General features: G+C 37.2%; 1 pseudogene; it reads right to left on the reverse strand.

Moving 5' to 3' along the window:
* Positions 1-6358: 6358 nt before the first annotated feature.
* On the reverse strand, positions 6359-20185 carry LOC126493738 (grpE protein homolog 2, mitochondrial-like; annotated as a pseudogene).
* Positions 20186-26963: the final 6778 nt, after the last annotated feature.

The following is a 26963-nucleotide window of genomic DNA, read 5'->3' on the forward strand; positions in this document are numbered from 1 at the left end:
ACCCCTCCTTTGCACAGATGAAAACTGAGCTGAGAAAGAAATCAGAGAAACATCAAACTTCACAATAGATACAAATAGTATAGTATATCTTGGAGTAACTCTAAACAACCAACTAGAAGACCTGTATGACAAGAACTTTAAATCTTTGAAGAAATAAATTGAAGCAGACATCAGAAAATGGAAAGTTCTTCTATGCTCTTGGGAAGGTAGAATTAGCATAGTATAAATGACAATCATACCAAAAGCAATCTACAGATTTGATGCAATGCTGACCAAATTCTAGCAAAATTCTTCATAGACCTCAAAAGAACAGTACTCAACTTCATATGGAAAAGGAAAAAAAAATGATAGCCAAAACAATCCTGTATAATAAAGAGACTTCTGGAGGCATCACAATCCCTGACTTCAAACTGTACTTCAGAGCTACAGCACTGAAAACTATCTGATATATATACATAAAAACAAACAAGAGGATGACTGGATCAGAATCGAAGACCCAGATATTACTCTACACACCTATGAACACCTGATTTTTGACAAAGAAGCAAAAAATATAAAAGGGAAAAAAGAAAGCATATTTAATAAAGTGTTAGCATAATTGGATATCAACATGGAAAAGACTGAAAATAGATCCATATCTATCACCATGCAGAAACTCAAGTAAAATGTATCAAAAACTTCAACATAAAGCCAAGCACATTGAACCCCATAGAAGAGAAAGTGGGAAGTACACTTGAATGCATTGGTACAGGAGACTACTTCCTAAATATATCTCCAGTAGCATAGACACTGAGAGATACAATTAATAAATGAAACCTCCTAAAACTGAAAATCTTCTGTAAAGCAAAGGACATGATCAACAAGACAAAACAACAGTCTAAAGAATGAGAAAAGATTTTCACTAACCCCACATCAGAAAGACATCTGATCTCCAAAATATACAAAGAAATCAAGAAATTGGTTATCCAAAGAGCACATAATCCAATAAAAAATGTAGTACAGACCTAAACAGAGAACTCTCAACTATAAAATCTAAAGTAGCTGAAAGACACTTAAGTAAATGTTCAACATTCTTAGCCATTAGAGAAATACAAATCAAAACAACATTCCATCTTACACCTATAAAAATGGCCAAAATCAAAAACACTGATGACAACTTATACTTGAAAGGATGTAGGGTAAAGGAAACAATTGTGCATTGCTTGTGGGAGTACAAATTCTTACAATCCATTTAGATAACAGTATGGTATTTCTCAGAAAATTAGGAAACAAATGTCTTCATGATCCTGCAATACCAATTTTTGGTATATCCCCAAAGGATAATTGTATCACAAGGACATATGCTTAACTATGTTTATAATGGCATTGCTTGTCATAGCCAGAACCTGGAACACATAAATGCCCCTTGACCAAAGCATGAATAAGGAAAATATTGTTCATTTATACAATGAAGTACTACACAGAAGAAAAACTAATGACATCTTGAAATGTGCAGGCAAGTAGATGGATGTAACATGAGAGCCAGCTTGTTGGAGTTTCTGTTCCACCTAGTCCCCCAGCCGTTTAGTCCCAGAGAAAACCATGCAGAGAATCTGCATTAATTATGAACTGATTGGCCCATTAGCTCAGGCTTCTTATTAGCTCTTGTACCTTATATTAACCCATAATTCTTATCTATGTTAGACACATGGCTCAGTACCTTTTTCAGCAGGGTAGGTCACATCCTGCTTCTTCGGTGGTCTGGGCAGGACTTGTGGAAGAGCTTCCTGCTTCCCAGAATACTCCTGTTCTTATTGCCCCGCCTCTACTTCCTGTCTGGTTGACCTGCCTATACTACCTGCCTGACCAATCAGCATTTATTTAAAACATGATTAACAGAATACAGACAATTTATCCCACATCACTTCCCCCTCTTTTTTTAAACAAAGGAAAATATCGATAGTCCATTTTTTGGGAAGGTGGGCATAGTATTTCAGGCTACTTCCAGCTGGTTGGGGGCACTGATAATCTTATGGGGACCTAAAGAAAATTTAGAGTTATGATCAAGTCCTGACTGGAGTATCCTATGAGTCTTGGTCATCTCAGGTAGAAGTCTTGAACCTCTTCTGGATGAAGAACTCAGAGATCTGGGCCATCTATTCCTGGCAGAGATTTCTCAGGTGGTCTTCCTTGATCAAACCTGATATTTCTTATTTCAGAATGAATCAACAGCCTCTCATTTCCTATGGAAACAAAAGAAAAATCTCTTTTCCAAAGTAACATACCTTTTGACTTCAATTTTGAAGTCAATATATTTTCAAAATACCTATCTTGGATTAGTTTAGCAGCATTTATAAGCAAATATATTTTAGCAGCTGTTGCTCCTTTCTTAGCATTCAAACAATTCAACGGGAGCATAATAGCATACAGTATCAAGATTCTCTATGTATTTTCCATCTTTTTGCAGATTTAATTTAATTTCTAGTTCTTTAATTTTTACTTTTACTTTTTAAGACAGGTTCTCTGTATATCTTTGGCTGTCCTGGAACTCCCTCTGTAGACCAGGTTGTCCTTGAACTCACAGAGATCCACTTGCCTCTGCCTCCCAAATGCTGGGATTAAAGTTGGCTGCCACCATATCCTGAATTCACAGAGGCCTGTCTGTCTCTGCCTCCCAAGTATTGAGATTAAAGGTGTGTACCACCACATCCTACTATTCTTTTTTTTTTTTATCTTTTATTTTTAAGGACTTTAACCGTTTATTAAGCCTGCATATATTTTAACACACTGTAAACCATTTAGAGTTTTTTCTTTGAATCTCTCTTTACCGTATCTCTCTCTTTTTCTGACTACATGAGTCTTTAAGGAGAGGATTAAAGCTGTTGCTCTGACAGCTAGATCCAGCCCATTTTTTTTAGCTTTTCCACCTCATGGTGGGGGTACTGGCTATAGCCATGTTTACTGCCACAACTCTATGGAGTTTCAAGGTCCTTGCCAGCAAGAAAGCTGCAACAGTGTGTTCATAAACAACAGTCAAATGCTCTGTAGTCAGACTGCCTGCCTGAAAGAGTCAGAGTTTGTCCTGGCAGGATGGCCCAGAAAGCCAGCATTTTAAAAAGGCACAGCTTTTTTTCTGCTATGGCTGAAAACTGAAAAGCACGTGGTCAGCTTTTCATCTACACCATTTAAGTGTTTCGTGGAAGGACCTCTTAAAGAGCTGCAGGATTTTGCTGCTAAAGCTGAGTCAGGAAGCCTCTATTAGATGAGAGCATTTGCTTGCCTCTAGCAAGAAGAGCAGACCCAAGAAATTGCTGCTACCAAGAAAACATGCATTATTCTTTCCCAATCTTTCTCAGGCTTTCTGTGGATGCAGTTATCCACATGGGAGCCATTCTGTAACATGAGAGCCAGCTTGTTGGAGTTTCTGTTCCACCCGGTCCCCCAGCCATTTAGTCCCAGAGAAAATCATGCAGAGAATCTGCATTAATTATAAACTGATTGGCCCATTACCTCAAGCTTCTTATTAGCTCTTGTAGCTTATATTAACCCATGATTCTTATCTATGTTAGACACATGGCTCAGTATCTTTTTCAGCAGGGTAGGTCACATCCTGCTTCTTCGGTGGTCTGGGCAGGACTTGTGGAAGAGCTTCCTGCTTCCCAGAATACTCTTGTTCTCATCGCCCCCCCTCTACTTCCTGTCTGGTTGACCTGCCTATACTTCCTTCCTGGCCAATCAGTGTTTATTTAAAACATGATTGACAGAATACAGATAAGTCTCTCATACCAGATGGATCTAGAAAACATCATATTGGTTTTGGTTACCCAGACCAGGAAGACAAATATAATATGTCATCACTCTAAAGTGCCTTTTAGACATAAAGGAAAAACAAAAACAATGTACAATTCTAAATCACAGAGGACCTAGACAACAATGAGGACCCTCAGAGAGACCTACATGGATCTAATCTACAGGGGAAGTAAAAAAAAAAGACAAAACCTGCTGAGTGAATGGAGAGCATGGGACCATCAGAGAAGGTTGTTGAAGAGAAAGGGAGAGGAAGCAAGGGGAGCAGAGAAAAAATTATAGCTCAATAAAATCAATAGAAAAATAAATATATATTAGAATTGAGTTAAAATATATCTAAAAGGGTTGGTGGGATCTTCTATTTTGTGACAAGCTTCCACATAATTCTTGTTCAGAATTCATATAGAAAAAATGAAACTGTTTTCAGGAATGCATTTTTTAAAAACAATAAAAAATTTCAAACTTGAAAAAAATTATCCCAAAGTCAAACTTATTAGACAATGTAATGCAATGTTTTAAAAGAAATTTCTGAAGTCAGCAGCAGTCCTTTGGCCAGACAGCCAGACACCCCACTCCTTAGAACATTGACATGGGAGAAAAACCAGGAGACCCTCCTAAGCTCCCTAGGCTTTTCTAGCCACCAACAGGGAGTTTTCCTGCTATTCCTCAACCCCCCGCCCCAACACCACCTCTTCCCTGTGAGGTCTGTGGAACCCAGCTACACAGCCTGCTCCAATACAGTGCGAACCTAAAAGGTAAGTCCACAGTAGCCACAGGCTAGACAGCTGGACACCCCACTCTCTAGAACCTCCCTATGGGATAAAAACCAAGGGAGCCTCACAAGATCCCTTGCCTTTTCTATCCATCCATCAGGGAGTTTCCTTACCATCCCTCAAGCCACCCTGCTTCTAACCAAACATGTTCCCTGTGATCTCTGTGGAGCCCTGCTACATAGCTTGTGCCAAGACTAAGGGGACATAAGAGACAGCCACAGAAAGGATTGGACAGAGTCATCAAGACACTGCCTGCCTTACTTGAAAGAAGAGATGGGTAGGTGCCAATGCAAGAATTCTTCCAACATTCTAAAAAACAACATGGTAAAACCAGAATTCAGCAGGCACACATCAGGAAGACATGATATACTAACCCATAAGAAGTAGAAGAAAATGACTTTAAATGTAACTTTATGAAAATGATGAAGACCTTTAAAGAAGAAGAGAAAAACTCCTTAAAGAAATGGAAAAGAAGACAAAAAAGGTGGAAGAAACTAACAAATCCCTCAAATAAACCCAAGAAAACAAAGAAAAAACAATCAAACAGGTGAAGCAAGCAGTTCAAGACTTGAAGACCAAAATAGATAAACTGATGGAATTCTTGATATGGAAAATCTATGTAAATGAATAGGAACTACAGAGAAAAGTATAACCAACAGAATACAAGAGATAGAAGAAAAAAATCTCAGGTGCTAAAGATACTATAGAGTAAATAGATTCATTGGTTAAAAAAAAATAAATCTAGCAAATTCTTTTTTTCCCTCAAATATATTGGTGCTTTTGATTCAGGATTTAAAAACTGGAATGGTGTAGGTGACAGCAGCAGATTTGGGATAAGCATCCCCTAAGTTTTGCAATGTGGTTAAAGACTTTGCATTTTGTTGTTGCTACAGGAAGTCCCTTGTCCTCACCAGAAAAGCATCCAACCCTAATCCAGAAAGGAGGACGTCCAGATAATCCGAGTGCATGCAAGTGAGATTACTTTTGTGTAAATTACATATTGCAAAAAAATTATCCACCCTAATACTTTGTTTTTAATTTTGAAAAGTCAGCTACTATGCTAGCCCCCCCCCCCCATGCTGAACTCCCCAACTTGAGATTTATGAAAGTTTTTGGTCGCCCTGGAAGTGGGTTGTGTTGTCAAGAGCTTACCTGTTCATGGACTTGAGATCAATTTAGTAAAAGAACACACCTTCTAAACAAGAAAAAAGGAAGACTGGCTCAACTGACCCTTTAGCCCTTCCAATGGGACAAGAAAGCGGCAACTACGGAATAATGTGTGACCCCCAGCAGGGATTACAAGTAAAAATGATGACTAAATAAAAAAATGAAATAAAAAAGCCTTGAAAAAATCTCTCTATATGTCAACCCAAATTATCTAAATTTATACAGCGGTAAAGCTTTGTCAATCTAAGTACCTAAATGTCACACCAATCCCTACCATCTCCCATTCCCATAAAATATAAGACACATGATGCTGCACTAATTCCAGAAATTACTTGAAAACACAATTAAAGGATTTTGGATTCAGTCATCAGAGTAACAACTTAAATTATTTTTGTAAACATTTTGAAAAAGGCCATAGGACACTTATCACATTGTTCAAATGCCCAGTGGCAGGACTTCTGATGAGAACAAACAGGCCGCATAAACCAATAAGATACTGTAAAGACAAAGCCAATATGACTAAATCCAAAGTGGAGCACACGAAGGACCTCATATATAATCCAAACCAGATTAATAAATAAAGGAGACACAGGTGCCAGAACCTGCAAGAGTTTTAGTTCCTGGGGGCTGGTTCATAGTCTTCTCTGAGACTCCACTGCCACTTCTACTTGGGCAAGTCTATTGGTGCAGCCATGAAGTTTATAGCCATCTTGCCGTACTAATGCCACAGTGTCAGGCTGTACCCCTACAGCTGCTGGCATGTGACAAATGAGTTCATGCTTATGAGGGTTATATTTGTCACCAATCAGTGTCATTTTCTCTAGGCCATGCTTGGCAAACACACTCCTCAGCTTTGCTTCTAAAAGGGACAGTCCTTGAAAGAATTTTTCCAGAGTAAGCTTGTGGTCCTCAGGTTTGATTCCTTCTGAAAAGCACTCGGCAGTCTTCTCAAAAATGTCTGCCACCTCCACCAAGTCCTTACAGAAGCTCTGGATTCCAAATATCTTGGCGTCTTCTACACATCTCTGGGTTCGTCTCCTTATGTTTTCACAATCAGCGACAGCTCTCTGGTATCTCAGTGTTAAATCCTGGACTTCTTTTTTCCAGTTTAACAGCTTTTAGCCTTAAGTCTTGCTCAGCAAAGGAGGGACCAAGTACGTTAGGAGGGTCCGCAGAACGGTAGTCTTCCCCAACAGGTGTTTGTGTGGCAGTGCTGAATGGGTGTAGCCATCCCCTGCTCTCTGACACAAGCCCCAAGGCCAGGAGGTGCTCTAGCCGCTGCACCGCCCACAGTGACCGCTGCCATCTTCCAGACCAGAATGCCTACACTGTGCACGCATGCTGGAGCCAAATGGAGAGGCCAATGCAACAAATTCTGAACACAAAATATCCAGGAAATCTGGGACACACAAAAAGACCAAACCTAAGAGTAATAGGGGTAAAAGAAGAAGAACTCAAACTCAAAGGTATAGAAATTATATTCAACAAAATCATAGAATAAAACTTTCCCAACCTAAATAAGGATATCTCTATGAAGATACAAGAAGATTACAGAGCACCAAATAGACTGGATCAAAAAAAAAAATCCCCTCACCATATAATGATCAAAACACAAAGCATATCGAATGAAGAATGAATATTGGGGGCTGCAAAAGAAAAAGCTCAACTAACATATAAAGGTCAACCTTTCAAAATTATACCTGACTTCTCAATAGAAACCATGAAGGCCAGAAAGTCCTTGATAGATTGCTGCAGACACTAAGAGACCCTGTATGCAAGCCCAAACTACTATACCCAGCAAAGCTTTCATTCATCATTGATAGAGAAAAAAAAAAAAAGATATTCAATGACAAAAAAAAAAAAAACGATTTAAAGAATACAAATCCACAAAACCAGCATTACAGAAACTACTAGAAGGAAAACCTCAACAAAAGAAAGCTAACTATACACACAATAACACAGACAACTAATAACACCCTACCAGCATAATGCAAAGAAGGTAAACACAGAAACACTACTACCAGAAAATAACTGGAGTTACCAACCACTGGTCATTTATATTGCTTAATATCAATGGACTCAATTCACTTATATAAAGACACAGTCTAAGAGAATGAATATGAAAACAGGATCCAACATTCTTCTATTTACAAGAAACACCCCTCAAACTGAAAGACAGACACTATGTCAGAGTAAAGTGTTGGGAAAAGGTTTTCCAATAAAATTGACCTAAGAAACAAGCAGCTATGATTATCCTATTATTTAACAAAATTGATTTCGAACTGAAATCCATCAGATAAGATGGAGAAGAACACTTTATAATCATATAAGGATCAATTCATCAATATGAAGTCCCAATCCTGAATATTATGCCCCAAATACAAGAGCACCCACATATGTAAAATAAACATTAATAAACATAAACCACACATCAAACCCCACACACTAGTAGTAGGAGTTTTCAACACTCTTCACTTGCCAATGGATAGGTCAACCAGACAGAAACTTAACAGAAAAATAAAAAAAAAAAACTAGCAGATGTAATGAAATAAATAGAATTAACAGGCATCTAAAGAACATTCCACCCAAACAAAAAAGGATATACATTCTTCTCAGCACCATATGGAACCTTCTATAAAATTGATCACATTCTTGGTAACAAAGCAAACATCCACAGATACAAAAGAATTAGAATATGTCCTAGTGTGGGACAATGGTCTGTATTCTGTAAATTATATTTTAAATAAATACTGATTGGTCAGTAGTCAGGCAGGAAGTATTGGTGGGACAACCAGACAGGAAGTAGAGATGGGTCAATGAGAAAAGGAAAATTCTGGAAAGAAGGAAGTCCTAGTCTTCATTTATGACCCAGTTACAGAAGAAGCAAGGTGTATTTGCCTTGCAGAATAAGGTACCAAGACACATGGCTAACACAGAAAAGAATAATGGGCTAATATAAGTTATAAGACTTAGTAAGAAGCCAGACCTAATGGTCCAATCACTTTATAACTAATGTAGACCTCTGTGTGATTTCTTTGGGACTTAATGATTGCAGGAACCTGGCAGAAAAAAAAAAAATCCTCAGAAAACATTAACCCACCGTGCCTTATCGGATTACCATGCCATAAAGTTAGAATTCAACAACAATACAAACTCATAGAAACTGAATAAACAACTACTGTACCATGCCTGTGTCAAGGAAGAAATAAAGAAAGTTATTAAAATCTTCCTTGAATGAATACACAACATATACAAACCTATGAGACACTATAAATGCAGTGCTAAGAGGAAAGTTCCTAGTACTAAGTGCGCACACTAAGAAAACAGAGAAAGCTCACATTAGCAACCTAACAGCACACCTGAAAGCTAGAAGACTGGAAATAATCAAATTGAGGGCTGAAATCAACAAAGTAGAAACACAGAAAACAATATAAAGAATCAATGAAATAAAGAGCTGATACCCTGTGAAAATCAACAAGATTGAAAAATCCTTTATACAAACTAACCAAAAGGCAGAGAGAAAATATCCAAATTAACAAAATCAGAAATGAAAAGGGGGACATAACAACAGACACTGAAGAAAATCAGAGAATCATTATGTCTTACTACAAAAATATGTACTCTGCAAAATTGGAAGCTATAAAATAAATGGACAATTTTTTAGATAGATGCCATATACTAAAATTAAATCAAGTCCAGGTGAGGAATTTAAATAGACCTATAAGCTGCAAGGCCATAAAAGCTGACACCAAAAACCTCCCAATGAATAAAAGCCAAGTGACAGATGGTTTTAAGTACAGAATTCTACCAGAACTTTCAAAAAGAGCTAATACCTATACTTCTTAACATGATCCACATAATAGAAACAGAAGGGTCATTGCCAAACGGTTTTTATGAGGTCACAGTTACCCTGATACCAAAATCGCACAAAGACTCAAGAAAGAGAACTACAGAGCAATCTCACTCATGAACATGGGTGCAAAAATTCTCAATAAAATACCGGCAAAACAAATTCAAGAAAGCATTCATCATGTTCAAGTCGGCTTATCCCAGAGATGCAGAGCCTGTTCAACACACAAAATCTATCAATAGAATCCATCATATAAATAAAGTGAAAGAAAAAAAAACAGAATCATTTCAATTAAGATCCTGGAAAAGCATTTGAAAAATTCACACCCCTTCATGATAATGTCTTTGAGAGATTAGGGATACAATGATCATATTTAAATATAATAAAGGTAATGTACAACAAGGAGACAGCTAACATCAAATTAAATGAAGAAAAATCTCAAAGTCATTCCTCTAAAATCAGAAATAAGACAAGACTGTCCCCTCTCTCCATATCTCTTCAACATAGATCTTGAAGTTTTAGCAATAGCATTAGGACAACATAAGGAGATCAAGGAGATTCAAATTGGAAAGGAAGAAGTCAAATTTTTGTTATTTGTAGATGATATGATAGTGTACACAAGTGACCCCCAAAACTGTACCAGAAAATTCCTACAGGTGATCAATACTTTCAGTGATGTGGCAGGATACATGATCAACTCCAAAAAGTCAGTAACCCTCCTATACCCAAAGGATAAAGAAGCTGAGAGGGAAATCAGAGAAACATCACCTTTCACAATAGACACAAATACCATAAAATATCTTGGGGAAACACTAACCAAGGAAGTGAAAGACCTATTTGAGAAGAACTTTAAGACTTTGAAGAAAGAATTTGAAGAAGATACCAGAAAATGGAAAGGTCTCCCATGCTCTTAGATAGGAAAGATCAACATAGTAAAAATGGCAATCCTACCAAAAGCATTCTATAGATTCAATGCAATCCCCATAAAAATCCCAACACAATTCTTCACAGACCTTGAAAGAACAATAATCAACTTCATATGGAAAATCAAAACACTCAGGATATCCAAAACAATTCTGTACAATGAAAGAACTGCCTGAGGCATTTTCATCCTTGACAATAATCTCTATTACAGAGCAACAGAAATCAAAACAGCCTGGTATTGGCATAAAAACAGAGACATGGACCAATGGAAACAAATTAAAGACCTGGATATTAATCAACACACCTATGAGCACATAATTTTTGACAAAAATGCTAAAATTATATAATGTAAAAAAAAAACATCTTCAACAAATAGTGTTGTTAATACTGGATGTCAACCTGTAGAAGAATGAAAATAGATCCATGTCTATAGCTATGCACAAAACTCAAGTCCAAATGGAATAAAGACCTAAATATAATCCAACCACACTGAACCTGATAGAAGGGAAAGGGGGAAGTAGCCTTCAATGAATGGGCACAGGAGACCTCTTCCTAAATATAACCCCAGTAACACAGACAATAAAAGCAAAAATAAAAAATGGGACCCACTAAAACAGAGAATCTTCTGTAAAGAAAAGGACACAGTCAATAAGACAAAACACAGTGTACTGAATAGAAAAAGATCTTCATCAACCCCACATCAGACAAAGGACAGATTTTCAAAATATATATAGAACTCAAGAAATTGGACATTAAAATTTTAAATAACCCAATTAAAAATGATGTACTGAACTAAACAGAGAATTCTCAACAGAAGAATTTCCAATGTCCAAAAAATACTTAAGGATATGATCATATTCCTTAGCTATCATGGAAATGCATTCAAAACAACTCTGAAATACCATTTTACACCTGTCAGAATGTATATGAACTAAAACACTAATGATATCTTATGCTGGAAAGAATGTGGTGTAAGTGGAACACTCATCCATTGCTGGTGGGAATGCAAACTTGTGCAACCACTTTGGAAATCAGTGTTGCAGTTTCTCAGAAAGCCGGGAATCAACCTACCTCAGGATCCAGTAATACCACTCTTGGAAATATACCCAAAAGATGTTCAATCATACTACAAAGGCATTTGTTCAACTATGTTCAAAGCATCATTGTTTGTAATAACCAGGACCTGGAAATAATCTAGATGCCCCCAACTGAAGAATAGATAAAGAAAATGTGGCAAATCTACACATTATAGTACTACTCAGCAATAAAAAACAATAACATCTTGAATTTTGCATGCAAATGGATGGAATTAGAAAACACTATGCTGAGTGAGGGAACCCATACCTCCCCCAAATGAATATGATATATACTCACTCATTAGTTGATACTAGCCATAAACAAAGACATTGAGCTTATAGTTCATGATCCTAGAGAAGCTAAGTAATAAGTTAACTGTAACATGAAGGGGTCTGCTTGTTGGGGTTTCTGTCCTGCCCGGTACCCCACTGCTGGTAAGCCCCAAAGAAAATCACACAGAGATTTCTATAAGTTATAAAGCTGATTAGCCCATTTGCTCAGGCTACTTATTAGCTCTTGTAACATATATTAACCCATTAATCTGATCTATTTTAGCCATATGGCTTGGTACCTTTTTCAGCTGGCAGGTGACATCCTGCTTCCTCGGTGTCTGGACAGGACTGGGGGGGAATCAGCTTTCTTCTTCCCAGAATTCTCCTGTTCTCATTGCATCACCTCTACTTCCTATCTGGTTTTCCTGCCTATACTTCCTTCCTAGCCAATCAGAATTTATTTAAAACATGATTGAGGGATTACAGACAATTCTCCCACACCACTTCCCCCTCTTTTAAAAAGAAAAGGAAAATATCCATAGTCCATTTTTTGGAAATGTGAGCTTAGTATTCTAGGCTATTTCCAGTTGGTTGGGGGAACTGATAATCTTATGGGGACCTAAAGAAATATATGAAATAACTTCCCATTTGCCAACATGAATTAGTTTTACTTTTTAATATGCTTTCTTTTTAACACATGTGTTATTAAATTGTAACTGAAAAACAACAACAATATATGGTATCTTAAGTAACAGAAATTCTAATGCTTCTGCTTCGCTTTTGATCTCTAGTATAGTTCTTCCAAAAGACACAGAAGAGGTAAAGGAAATGGAATCAATTTGCATACAAAAATATATTTGGCCCAATATTTTTTTATTTGGACAATAACTATATAATAATTGAAATGGAATTAATTTGCATAAATCAGTGTTCTGAGAACATTTGATTAAATATTCAGATTTCTATGTCAATATATTTCCATTGTCCAGACAAACAAATTGCATCTATGAATTTAGTTAAAAATAGAAGTAATATGAATCTAATTCTCTTTCAAGAATTTGGGGTTCTATTGGCAGGAAATAAAGTACAATGGTAGGGTCTTTATTTCTTTAAAATTCCAAAAAAACTTTCTACAACTGTTAATGTAACCTAGACCTCCAAATAAATTGATGGAATCCTTGACTCTATAACTATTTTTTTCTCAAATGTCACCATCATCTTCACATCTTTGAATTTTTATTTCTATATAACTGTATCTGTGATTATGATCCTTTCTCTTGATGGGATAAAGCATTTATTAGCCATGCCTAAATAACACACAAGGAAACTGAACTATTTAGTTTATGAATCACATAATGTTTCTGAATTTGATTATTTTAAGTAATTAGAGGGGTCATCTTTTTATAAATTGCATTTAATTCATGCACTAAACCCAAATAGTTATTCAAAAGAAGAAATATTTCCTAAAAATAGTAATAGTGTCAAAGTTGTTTTGAATTATATGGTTATCTATCTCTCAGTGTTTATTATATATATATACATATATATTTAAAATATACCCATAAATTCCTATTATATAGATTTTCTCAATTCACTTACAATTTGAAATTTTGACTTTATATGTAGAGTCTGCTTTTACACAAATAAGATCATCTGTTCATCTGAAATAATGTCTACAAGAAAAAAAATATCCCTATACTTATATTCCATGTACCAATTCTAGATTAATGTTTTATTCATCTTTAGTTATGAATGAGTTTTCAATTGATTAAAGTATTATAATTACATTTATATGGACCTTATAAGTATAAAAAGAATACTGACTTGTTATATCTCAACATAAATTTATTTAGCATTAGCCACTTTTGCTACTGTTTTGGCCATATTGGAATTGTTAAGATTTCCTCATAGATCGAATTCTGATACTTCAAATATTTGAAGCCTAATGTTTTAAAACAAACAACTTTAATATATTCAGTAACCTTACTAAAATTTCCAAATGGTAGATGTTCTGTAAGAGCTAATTTGACTTCTGCGCCAATTATAGCTTCAAGGAAATGAATGTCTCATATTGTATTCATTCACCTTTTGTGAAGCAAAGCTTAAACTCATAGTCAGTTTGTAAAAGAATTATTCCTAAAAACTAGATAGACTTGATTAAATCTGTTTTAGAACCTGGTCAACAATGACAATGGACTAATGGGTTTAGAGAAGAGGCTCCAACTATTGAACAATGGAGTAAGTTGAGGTATTGAAATCTGTCAAGGTCAACTTCTTAAAGATGGAGACTATGTTATTATAGAAAGGAAATAATTATATGGTGACCATGTCCTGACTTTATGTCACAAAGCAGTTTGGAATATTTGCTACAGAACTGGAGAATTTGAAAAAAGATTGAATCATTTACTAAAGTTATACATGGCCCAAAGGAAGTCTTCATGGATTTTTTACAAAGAGTGCCTTCAGCTGTAATAGAATGATACACAATTCAGAAGATAGACAAATAATAATTGAATCTCTGGCTTTCAAAAATGATAATTTTCAATGCAAAAAGGACAATTAGATCTTTAAAGGCAATGTCATCACCTTCATAGGAATGGATCTGAGATACAATTAATATTGAATCTCAGGATCATGATGATGTTTGGATAGGAGAGATGGTTTCCAGAGGTTTCTGGAAAAAATTGAAATGTGAAGTGCTATAATTGTGGCAAAATAGGTCAATTTATAAGTAAACATGAGCATAATTAAAACCGAATGCGCCTTCTTTCTGGAGCATGCAGAAAGTGTGGAGAAAGACAGGAATTGGACTAATTGGATCAAGAGAAAATATTCAGGAAACTCCTTGAGAAACCCTTCACAGGCCCCTATGCCAAATATGGTTCAGTCCTTTCTGGCCATCATAGAAAAACCCCTTTTAGAATAATTAAACAGTCTAATGCCTATTATAAGAAACCGTATTCCTCTGGATAATAGAAAAGTTAAAAAAGAAAAAAAAAATCAGGAGAAACCATAAAATGAGTATTTTGGCAAACTACTATAAATGAATAATGATGAAATTAAAAATGTAAATAAATGACATTATCATTGAAGTTCTCATCAACAGAGCTATAGATGTAACAATAATCTCCCAAGAATCTTGTCATAAAAAGTTGCCTCTTAAGGAGTTAAATGTTCAGATTTAGGGATTGGAATTTTATGTCAAGTAAAACACAGAATTAGGTGGGTCAAATATATAGAGCTGGAATGACAGAGAGGAAAATAAAGTCATATGTAACTAACATAACAATTAATTATTGGGATGAGAATCTTGACAGCAATGGGATACTTAGATTAATATTCCTGCCATCTTAGAAACAAGCCATAAATTAACATCTATTTCTGGGAAAAAATAGAAGGTATTATAAAGAACAGTCACTGACCATTCAAGTTATACAAGAACAAAGCAAAATGCACTTTAAAAGACACTGATAGCCCTAACTCTAAAATGCTTGACAGATAATCCTTTGTTGGTTCCATAATGACCTTTAACAAAAGATAAACTGTAAACTTTAGAATAACTGGTAGAGAAGAAATAATATGCTAAACATATTGAAGAATCAAACAGGCCTTGGAATTCCTCTGCTTTTGTTATTAAAAGGAAATCTGGAAAATGAAGACTGGTAACAGATTTAAGATCTGTTAATAATATGACTCAGCCAATGGGCTCTATACAATGTCACATTATTTTGTCTTTTCTATTACCTATAAGATGGCCTCTTATAGTATTGATTAAAAAAATCTTTCTTCCCTTTACCTTTAACACACTCTTAATACCTGTTCAGGATTTCAGTGGGAAATTACTTTAGGTTCAGAATTTGGTAGTCACACATTTGTTAGACGTTATGGTCTTCATGGGTATACTCATAAAAAAAGAAAACCCCCAAATACTCTAGCATATGTCTCTAAGAAAGTGGAGCATTTTTTGCTTATCATAATAACAAACATATAAGTATACCACACAATCCTAAATGGAAGGCAGTTATAGAAAGATCAAATCAAATACGAAAGACTATGTTAAATAAACAGAAAAGGTTGCTAAAGATCCTCAAAGAAGATTACACAGTGTTTTATTAAATTTGAATTTTCTAAATGCTAATGAGAAAGGAACAATAACTGTGGAGACACATTGAATAGAAGAAAAACTTACTGAATTAAATTAGCTATTATGCTTTAAAGATATACTGACCACACATTGGAAACCAGTACATGTGCCGTGTTTGAGAAGGGGTTTCGCTTTTCTTTCCACAGAAGAATAGGTATGAATACCATCCACATTGATTAAAATAAAATTTAAACAAAATAAACCATTTAAAATGAAGATATGAGAATTCATCAAACAACATGGTTATTTACTATAAACTAACCTATAAAATTGACATATGGTTTTTATTTGATCAGAAATAATTTGCGCAAATAACCTCCACAAAAGATGGGTATTGATTTTGTCCTTTCAGGAGAATGAAGGTATCCAACCAAGGTGTTGGAAGGCCACTGGAGAAATAAGCCATCTGACAAAATTGAACAGATCATCCAGAAAAGAAAAACTCGCAAGATAATGTATAAATTGGACTATTGGTATATCACATTGCCAACCTGATTTGGATAAATCATCCAGTAAAGAAAAAGTCTCAATATAAAGAGTAAGTTGGCCTATTGGTATACAATATTGCCCAAAGGATTAAACTAATTAAAAAAATATTGATTTTTATTGAGCTCTACATTTTTCTCTGCTCACCTCCCTGCCTCTCCCCCCTTCACCCCTCCCAAAGGTCCCCATCCTCCCAATTTACTCAGGAGATCTTGTCATTTTCTACAAAGATTAGATCTTTGTATGTCTCTCTTAGGGTCCTCATTGTTGTATAAATTCTCCGGGATTATGATTTGTAAGCTGGTTTTCTTTGCTTTATGATTAAAAACACTAATGAGTGAGTATATGTGACAATTGTCTTTTTCTGTCTGGGTTACCTCACTCAAAATAAAGCTTTCTTGCTCCATCCATTTTCCTGCAAAATTCATGATGTCGTTATTTTTTTTTCTGCTGTGTAGTACTCCATTGTGTAAATGTACCATATTTTCCTTATCCATTCTTTGGTTGAGGGACATTTAGATTGTTTCCAAGTTCTGTCTATGACAAACAATGCTGTTATGAACATAGATGAGCACATGTCCTTGTGGCACAATTGAGCATCCTTGTCAAAGAATTAAATTTCATATCTTTTATCAAATGTTTGTTTCTACTATTCTCTTCAGATATATAATGTAAATGGCCTTTTTCTAGTTCCTTTCAAATTAAAGATTAAAACTGACTTTAGAGTGCGGTTCTCTCTTTCTCTAAACCAAAGCATGCTTATTAAAGGGAACTCCAAAATTTCTGCCTCATGTCAGAAGTGTCACCTTATTGAGACTGAAGAAAAACAAATACTTGAAGACTAGTTTATTGCCACTCGTCTCATTAACCTTTGGTTTTATAATGATGCTTGAACAGTTTCTCTTAAGGTAGAAAATTTATAAGATTATTGTGTGTGTGTGTGTATATATATATATTTTCATTCTAAACTTTTTGTAACTAATTGTAGAAAAAATATTTCTTCTACATTCCTGTATACAATATTGGGTTTAAGTCTCTATCAGTTATCTGCAGTGAAGCATGAGTATGCCTAACAGCAAACACTGAGGTCTTCAAAAGGAGAATGGGGCCCCACAATGACAATTTCTCTAGGACTATGATTGTACTACTAAGGTGAAATAAACACCTAAAGATCTGCATTGGAATATAAACTCCTCAGGAAAATTTCTAGGCTACCTGAGATGATCTAGCCTCAAGAGACTAATTAAGCCATGACGTGAGACAAGTCTTTATGCAGATACTTTACAACAAATAATAAAACTACCTCTATCAGTATTTGACAATTAACTCAAAGTTTTGTTTTCAATATCCATTAAAAATGCCATAGCTCTCAGATAGAAGGAAGTAAAATTAAGAATATAAAACCTAAATTCCTCCAAAGTGGAGAGTATCGTTTTGATCATTCAATGAGTTGTGAAAATTTCTCATTTTTTAAAAGTGTTATTTACAAGATATTGTTGGTTAAGGTCAGGAGGAAATTTAAAATAAGGGAGATTAGATTTAAAGTTCTTGATGTGGCATATCCTTCTCCATATGTGTTGCTTTAATTGGTTAATTAATAAAGCTCTTTTGGCCAATGAATTAGCAGATTAAAGACAGGTAAGAAATCTTGACAGAGATATAGAAGAGAGAGTAGGCTGAGTCAAGGAAAAACCATGCTGCTGCCAAAGAAAGACATTGGAAACGTATTGGTTGGTCACAACCTCATGGTTATACACAGGTTTATAGAATTGTGTTAATTTAAGATATAAAAGGTAGCTAGGAATAAGATTAGCTATTGGTCAAACAGTGTTGTAATTAACATAGTTTCTGCGTGATTATTCATATCTGGGCAACCAGGAAATAAATGAACAGTCTAACTCTACAATTTCTTGTTTTTTTTTTTTAAAGAATTCCATAAATTAGACCCTGTAAGCTACAAATTCCACCCCATGCCCAAACCCTCCTATCCCCCATGACCTCAGAAGAACTCTGAAACACAGGCTTCAACTATACAGAGTGGACCAAGGGGTGAGTTACTACCTACCCAGCTAGGCACCCAACTCTCTAGGCATTTCATACTAGGGCATAACCCTGGGCCTTTCCCCCAACTGCTTCAGCTTCCCCAGCTGGCCAATTGGCTAGCCTCCTGTATGTGTGCTACCCCAAAATACCTACCCCATCAATCAGATTCTGTAAGCTACAAGTCCCACCTCCAACCTTGAACCCTCCTATCAGCCATAAACTTAAAGGAATTCTGACACACATGCTTCTACTACACAGAGAAGTCCAAGATGTAGATTCTCAGTTGCTGAAGATAATATAGAGAAAATAGATTCATTGGTTGAAGAAAACATTAATTCCAAAAAAAATCCTAACATAAAACATCGAGAAAATCTTGGAAACCATGAAAATAATAAACCTAAGAAATAGGGATAGAAGAAGAAAATATTCAGCTCAAAGACACTGTGAATACCTCCAAAAATTACTATCCCCAACAATCAGCAGAAGGCAGTATGGAGTAAACTATGCCTATATTCCCAAATATTGTCTATAAATGTTTGTTTATATTTAAAGGGGGATATGATATAGATATGAATAATTTGCATTGGTATGGATCTTAGTTTATTGATGCAAATTTAAGATCAATTTTGTTATATGTATATGTATTTCTGGTCTTGTTTATGGTATTGTGTTTCTGTAGCACTTTTTAAAATGCAATGTATAATTAAAAATATAAGTTAATGCATACTCATATATAATAGCCAAGCTTGTAGTCATATTAGTTAGATTTTTTTAGATATATAGAGATATATTTCAGTTAGATAAGTATTCTTAAAATCTTTCAGAGACCTTCAGAATATGGCATTTAAAATGTTTTAAGAACTTAGGACCTTTCATGACAATGAGACACATCTGCTCCTGGCAGTACGAGCTACTTCAAGAGTAAGATGGGCATCAAAGAGGGGCCTTATGAAGTTGGTTAGTTATTTGGGAAAGAAGCTGCTCTTTCTTGGATTGTTTGATAAAATGTACATTCAGGACCTGCAGAGAAATGACTGCTGTACTTTCCTATATGTAAGATTGTCCTCTGGGGTTCTTGCTACATGAAAGAGTCTTCCAGACGTCCTGCAGGACATAGAAGAAAGTGACTGACATGCTGCCAATATAGGTAGAACTGTCTTTGAAACTTCTTGCTTCATGGAAAAGTCTGCTGGATACTATGGGTGTATAGGCTGAAGATAGATACCCCAAAGATATGAAAGAACTTTGGATGATTGTCCAGACAATTTGATTTCTGTATCAATTCTAGAGTTTTGGAAGTTGCTTACAGTGCACTTCCTGTTTATTTAGGTAATATTATATCTTTCTGGAGTCTTTGATAGACTTAAAGAATTTATAGTTATAGTTTTCCTTAGTCATGATTGTTATTCCTTTTTGCGGGTGAGAGTGGAAGGTAGAGACGAACACAAGACACACGACACACACGGTGGTACGGGTTGAGGAAGGAGACACAAACACGCGGTGGTCCCACGTGGGTGCACTTTAATGGGGGAGGGGTAACAACAGGTAAGGTACAGGTGTGCAGAAACAAGAGGGTAGAGGGGAAAAAGGGCATGGCTAATGGTGACTCCATTTTTAACAGGGGACACAAGGGCGTCTGGGAGAAATGTCTTGCACATGTCATCGCGGTAATCCAGGGGAATGTTGGGAGCTGTGGTTTCCAAAAGGAACAACATATCACCCTTTTGGTTTCATTAAAAAAAAAAAATGGGGGGTGTCTTAAAGGGTAGGGAATGGGGGCATAGCCCGGTCTCTCATGGCTGCTTCCTGCTGGCTTTGGGCATAGAGGGGTCCAGGGAGTGTCCGATTATTTTGACGATGTCCTGTTGGTTATGTCCTGTCTGCTGGCGTTCTGAGATGGCTTATTATTGAAGAAATCACATCTGTCTGGCTTCTCCTGAGTAGCTGGGTCATCATTAAGATGTTGGAAGGCAAAAGTCGCATTAGTAGAGAAAGAAATTAAAGGGGAGAGGAGGTTTGGAAAATTAGAGGGGAGATTTGGGGTGGGGGAGTTTTAGGAGGTCTGGAGTTAAGAATGATAAAAAAAATAAATGATACTTATTCCGGCCTTCCTTCTGTCCCTGGATCACTGGGCTACCAGGCGGCCCTGTTTAGGTGCTGAGGAATTCCATCTGGACGGGTGAGTGTGTGTTGTCCAGGGGCAATAGTCCCGGAAGAGAGCACAGCCCCCCTTCCCCCAGCTCCTTCTTCAGGGCTGTCTTTCTTACCATGACCCAGCACCCCAGCACCCCACCCCCAACCCTGCCCTGCTGTATGCTAGGACCAGTGCTCAACAACAGTTTTAAGCTCCTATTTCAAGCTCCTACTCCCCCAGCTCCTTCTGCAGGGCTGTCTTTCTTATACACAACCCCCTCTAAGCCTGCATTCTCTGCAAGGTCCTTTGCTCAGGAACAGTTTTCTGCTCCTATACTAAGGCTTCCAAGCCAGAGCGGTGAGTGCCTGCCTACAGGTCAGGCCTCAAGGACCCCTGAAAGAGAGCATGGGCACCTTCAACTTGTGAGGCAGGGTGTCCTGTGTTCTACTCGTCCCCGCCCTGCCCCCCAAGTTCCTCCTTTTTGTCCGTGGGTCATTGGACTACCAGTCGTCCATGTTTGGGTGCTGAAGACTTCCACTCGACGGGACGGGCACTGCTTCTACACTGAAGGGATACACCCAGAGACTCAGTCACAGCCAAGACTGGACCAAGACACCAGACCTCTCCTGGATACATTTGAAGGAGGAGATGGGAAAGCGCCAATGCAAGACTTCCTCCAACAACATGAAAGGCAACATGACATCACCAGAATCCAGGGATCCCGAAATAAGAAGAATTGTACACCCTACTCCAGAAGAATTAGAAGAAATCGACTCAAAAGTGAATTATATGAAAATAATAGAAGACCTTAAACAGCAGGTGAAAAACTGCCATAAACAATTAGAGATTACAGACAAAAAGGTAGAGGAAATGAGTAAATNACAGGAGGTGAAAAACTGCCATAAACAATTAGAGATTACAAACAAAAAGGTAGAGGAAATGAATAAATATCTCAAAGATAGCCAAGAAAACCAAGAGAAACAAGAAAAAGCAATCAAACAGATAAGGGAAACAGTTCAAGACTTGAAGAATGAAATGGAAGTAATGAAGAAAACAGAAACCGAGGGAAGGATGGAGATGGAAAATCTGGGTAAACAAACAGGAACTACAGAGACAAGTACTACCAACAGATTACAAGAGATAGAAGAAAAAAAAAACTCAGACACTGAAGATACCATAGAGAAAATAAACACACTGATCAAAGAAAACAGCAAATCCAACAAATTCTCATCACAAAATATTCAGGAAATCTGGGACAAAATAAAAAGACCAAACCTAAGAATAATAGGGGCAGAAGGAGAAGAAGTACAGCTCAATGGTCCAGAAAATATATTTAATAAAATTATAGAAGAAAACTTTCCCAACCTAAAGAAAGGTATTCCTTTGAAGGTTCAAGAAGCATACAGAACACCGAATAGACTGGATCAAAACAAAAATCTCCTCGCCATATAATAATCAAAACACAAAGCATACAGAACAAAGAAAGAATATTAAGAGCCGCAAAGGAAAAAGGCCAAGTTACTTACAAAGGTAAACCGATGAGACTTACACCTGACTTCTCTATGGAAACCATGAAAGCCAGAAGGTCCTGGATAGATGTTCTTCAGAAACTAAGAGAGCACGGATTCAAGCCCAGACTACTATACCCAGCCAAGGTTTCGTTCACTATAAATGGAGAAAACAAAATTTTCCAGGATAAAAAACAAATTTAAACAATACATAGCCACAAATCCAGCCTTACAGAAAGTAATAGAAGGTAAATCAAAAACGAAGGAGTCCGACAATGACCACAATAACTCAAACATCTAGAGATCCTTCACCAGCACAACTCTAAGGAGGGACACACACAAACTCTACTACTAAAAAAGTGACCGGAGTTAACAACCACTGGTCATTAATATCACTTAATGTCAATGGACTCAACACACCTATAAAAAGGCATAGGCTAGGAGATTGGATACGAAAACAGAATCCAACATTCTGCTGGTTAAGAGAAACACACCTCAACCACAAAGACAGGCACCTATTCAGAGTAAAGGGATGGGAAACTGTTTATCAAGCAAATGGACCTAAGAAACAAGCGGGTGTGGACATACTAATTTCTAACAAAGTTGACTTCAAACTTAAATCAATCAGAAAAGATGGAGAGGGACATTTTATACTCATAACAGGAACAATACATCAGTTTGAGGGAGAGGTTGGCCCCCAGAATTCTCTTAGAACCAAATATGTTGCTCCCGTGCCCAAGAGAAATGAAATGAGGTGACCAGACACAGTGAAAAGTGCCCATGGCTCCTGGTTGCAGATGGGTGTGGCGGTCGATAGAGAAGCCAGGGAACCTTCAGTCTTCCAAGGCCAGGCCCAATAAGTCGACCTGGGGATCCTCTAGGCCTGTTGCCCCCGCATCATCGAACACACAATGAAGGTCTATAGACCAGTGACCCTCCATGTTACACCTTGGGCAGGGGCCCCTTGGGTTGCGATGGGGATTGGGGCACCCTTTAGCCCAGTGACCTGCCTTACCACACTTGAAGCATGGTCCCAGTGGCTCACGCACCCCGGGAGGTGGGGGGGGGCAGCGCTAGCAGGACAGGTTGTGGAGTCCGTCACCTAGGCTGGATGGGCGGGTGCAGTAATCACGTGGCAGTGATTTCGAGCCTTGTCATTTCTTGCGTGGTACACCTTAAAAGCCACCTCCAGGATCTGTGCCTGTGGGGTCAGGGGACCTTTCTCCAAATGTCTGAGCTTTGCCTTGATGTCTGAGTAGCACTGGTTGATGAAATGGGTCATCAGGAACTGTCTGCCCTCAGTGGATTCTGGATCCATGTTCTTGAACTGTAACATAGCTTTAGTGAGATGGTCAAGAAATGCAGAAGGATTTTCCTTAGTGTCCTGAAAATTTTCTGTGAACTTAGAATAGTTTACTGGTTTAAGAGCAGCCTTGCAAAGTCCCACAATGAGGCAAGTTAGGAATCGGTCTCTGGCCAGAATGCCACCGGGGGAGTTATAATCCCAATGGGGTTCCTGGTCTGGCACTGCCTCTGCCCCCAGAGGATGGGAGGCCAGTGTTTGGTGTACTTCATCAGCGTACTGTCTCGCCTGTTCCCAGACCCATCTGCGTTCCTCGGGAAGTAGGTTATTACACAGGATCATATAAATGTCATGGTAAGTTAGGTTGTAAGATTGGGTTAAATACTGTAATTCTATTATGAAATTGGTGGGGTCAGCAGTGTACGACCTGAGCAACTTAGAAATATGGGAGAACTCCGATAAGGCGAAAGGAACGTGGACTTTCATCAGGAGATTGGATACAATAGCAGGATCCAACATTCTGCTGTTTACAAGAAACACACCTCAAACACAAAGACATGCACCTACTCAGAGTAAAGGGCTGGGAAAAGGCTTATCAAGCAAATGGTCCTAAGAAACAAGCAGGTGTGGCCATACTAATTTCTAACAAAATTGACTTCAAACTTAAATCAATCAGAAAAGATGGAGAGGGACATTTTATACTCATATCAGGAACAATTCATCAGGAAGAAGTCTCAATCCTGAATATGTATGCCCCTAATATAAAAGAACCACTTACGTAAAAGAAACATCACTAAAACTCAAGGCAGCCATGAAACCGCACACACTAATAGTAGGAGACTTCAACACTCCTCTCTCACCAATGGGCAGGTCAAGCAGACAGAAACCTAACAGAGAAATTAGAGAATTAATGGAGGTAATGAATCAAATGGACTTAACAGACATCTATAGAACATTTCACCCAAATAGGAAAGAATATACCTTCTTCTCTGCAGCACATGGAACCTTCTCGAAAATTGACCACATACTCGGTAACAAAGCAAACTTCCCCAGTTACAAAAAAATATCTGTAACCTCCTGTGTCTTATGAGATCACCATTAATTAAAGTTAGAATTCAACAACAATGCTGCCCCCAGAAAGCCTACAAACTCATGGAAACTGAACAGTCAACTACTGAAACACACCTGGATCAAGGAAAAAATAAAGAAAGAAATTAAAGTCTTCCTTGAATTCAATGAAAATAAAGAAACAACCTACTCAAACTTATGGGACACTATGAAAGCAGTCCTGAGAGGAAAGTTCATAGCACTAAGTGCCCACTTAAAGAAAACAGAGAAGGCACACATTGGAGACTTAACAGCCCACCTGAAAGCTCTAGAAAAAAAAGAAGCAGACTCACCTAGGAGGAGTAGAAGACTGGAAATAATCAAACTGAGGGCTGAAATCAACAAAATAGAAACACAGAAAACAATCCAAAGAATCAATGAAACAAAAAGCTGGTTCCTGGAGAAAATCAACAAGATTGATAAACCTCTATCCAAACTAATAAAACGCCAGAGAGTGAATATGCAAATTAATAAGATCAGAAATGAAAAGGGGGACATAACCACAGACACAGAGGAAATTCAAAGAATCATTAGATCTTACTACAAAGGCCTGTATGGCACAAAACTGGAAAATGTAAAAGAAATGGACACGTTTTTAGATAAATACCATATACCAAAGTTAAACCAGGACCAGGTGAACAACCTAAATAGACCTGTTAGTCGCGAAGAACTAGAAGCTGTTATCAAAAACCTCCCTACCAAAAAAAGCCCAGGACCTGATGGTTTCAATGCGGAATTCTACCAGAACTTCCAAGAAGACCTAATACCTATACTCCTTAATGTATTTCACAATATAGAAGCAGAAGAGTCATTGCCAAATTCCTTTTATGAAGCTACAGTCACTCTGATACCAAAACCACACAAAGACTCAACCAAGAAAGAGAACTACAGGCCAATCTCACTCATGAACATCGACGCAAAAATCCTCAACAAAATACTGGCAAACCGTATCCAAGAACACATTAGAAAAATTATCCATTATGATCAAGTAGGCTTTATCCCAGAGATGCAGGGCTGGTTCAACATACGAAAATCTATTAATGTAATCCACCATATAAATAAACTGAAAGAAAAAAACCATATGATCATTTCATTAGATGCTGAAAAAGCTTTTGACAAAATTCAACATCCCTTTATGATAAAAGTCTTGGAGAGATTAGGGATACAAGGGTCATACCTAAATATAATAAAAGCTATTTACAGCAAACCGACAGCTAACATCAAACTAAACGGAGAGAAACTCAAAGCCATCCCACTAAAGTCAGGAACACGACAAGGCTGTCCACTCTCTCCATACCTCTTCAATATAGTGCTTGAAGTTTTAGCAATAGCAATAAGACAACATAAGGGGATCAAGGGGATTCGAATTGGAAAGGAAGAAGTTAAACTTTCATTATTTGCAGATGATATGATAGTGTACATAAGCGACCCCAAAAACTCCACCAAAGAACTCCTACAGCTGATAAACACCTTTAGTAATGTGGCAGGATACAAGATCAACTCCAAAAAATCAGTCGCCCTCCTATACACAAAGGATATGGAAGCAGAGAGGGAAATCAGAGAAACATCACCTTTCACGATAGCCACAAACAGCATAAAATATCTTGGAGTAACTCTAACCAAGGAAGTGAAAGATCTATTTGACAAGAACTTTAAGGCATTGAAGAAAGAAATTGAAGAGGATACCAGAAAATGGAAGGATCTTCCTTGCTCTTGGATTGGGAGGATCAACATAGTAAAAATGGCAATTCTACCAAAGGCAATTTATAGATTCAATGCAATCCCCATCAAGGTCCCATCAAAATTCTTCACAGATCTTGAGAGGACAATAATCAACTTTATATGGAAAAACAAAAAACCCAGGATTGCCAAAACAATCTTATACAATAAAGGAACTTCGGGAGGCATTACCATCCCTGACTTCAAACTCTATTACAGAGCTTCAGTATTGAAAACAGCTTGGTATTGGCATAAAAACAGAGAAGTTGACCAATGGAATCGTATAGAAGATCCAGATTTTAACCCACAAACCTATGAACACCTCATTTTCGATAAAGGAGCTAAAAGTATACAATGGAAGAAAGAAAGCATCTTCAACAAATGGTGCTGGCACAACTGGATGTCAACCTGTAGAAGAATGAAAATAGACCCATATCTATCACCATGCACAAAACTCAAGTCCAAATGGATCAAAGACCTCAATATCAGTCTGAACACACTGAACCTGATAGAAGAGAAAGTGGGAAGTACCCTACAACAGATGGGCACAGGCGATCGCTTCCTATGTATAACCCCAGCAGCACAGACATTAAGGGCAACATTGAATAAATGGGACCTACTGAAACTGAGAAGCTTCTGCAAAGCAAAGGACACTGTCACTAAGACAAAA

Source organism: Alexandromys fortis, unplaced genomic scaffold (genome assembly GCF_014885135.2).
Source record: "Alexandromys fortis isolate MF-2015 unplaced genomic scaffold, M_Fortis_MF-2015_v1.1 scaffold_327, whole genome shotgun sequence".
Classification (NCBI taxonomy): domain Eukaryota; kingdom Metazoa; phylum Chordata; class Mammalia; order Rodentia; family Cricetidae; genus Alexandromys; species Alexandromys fortis.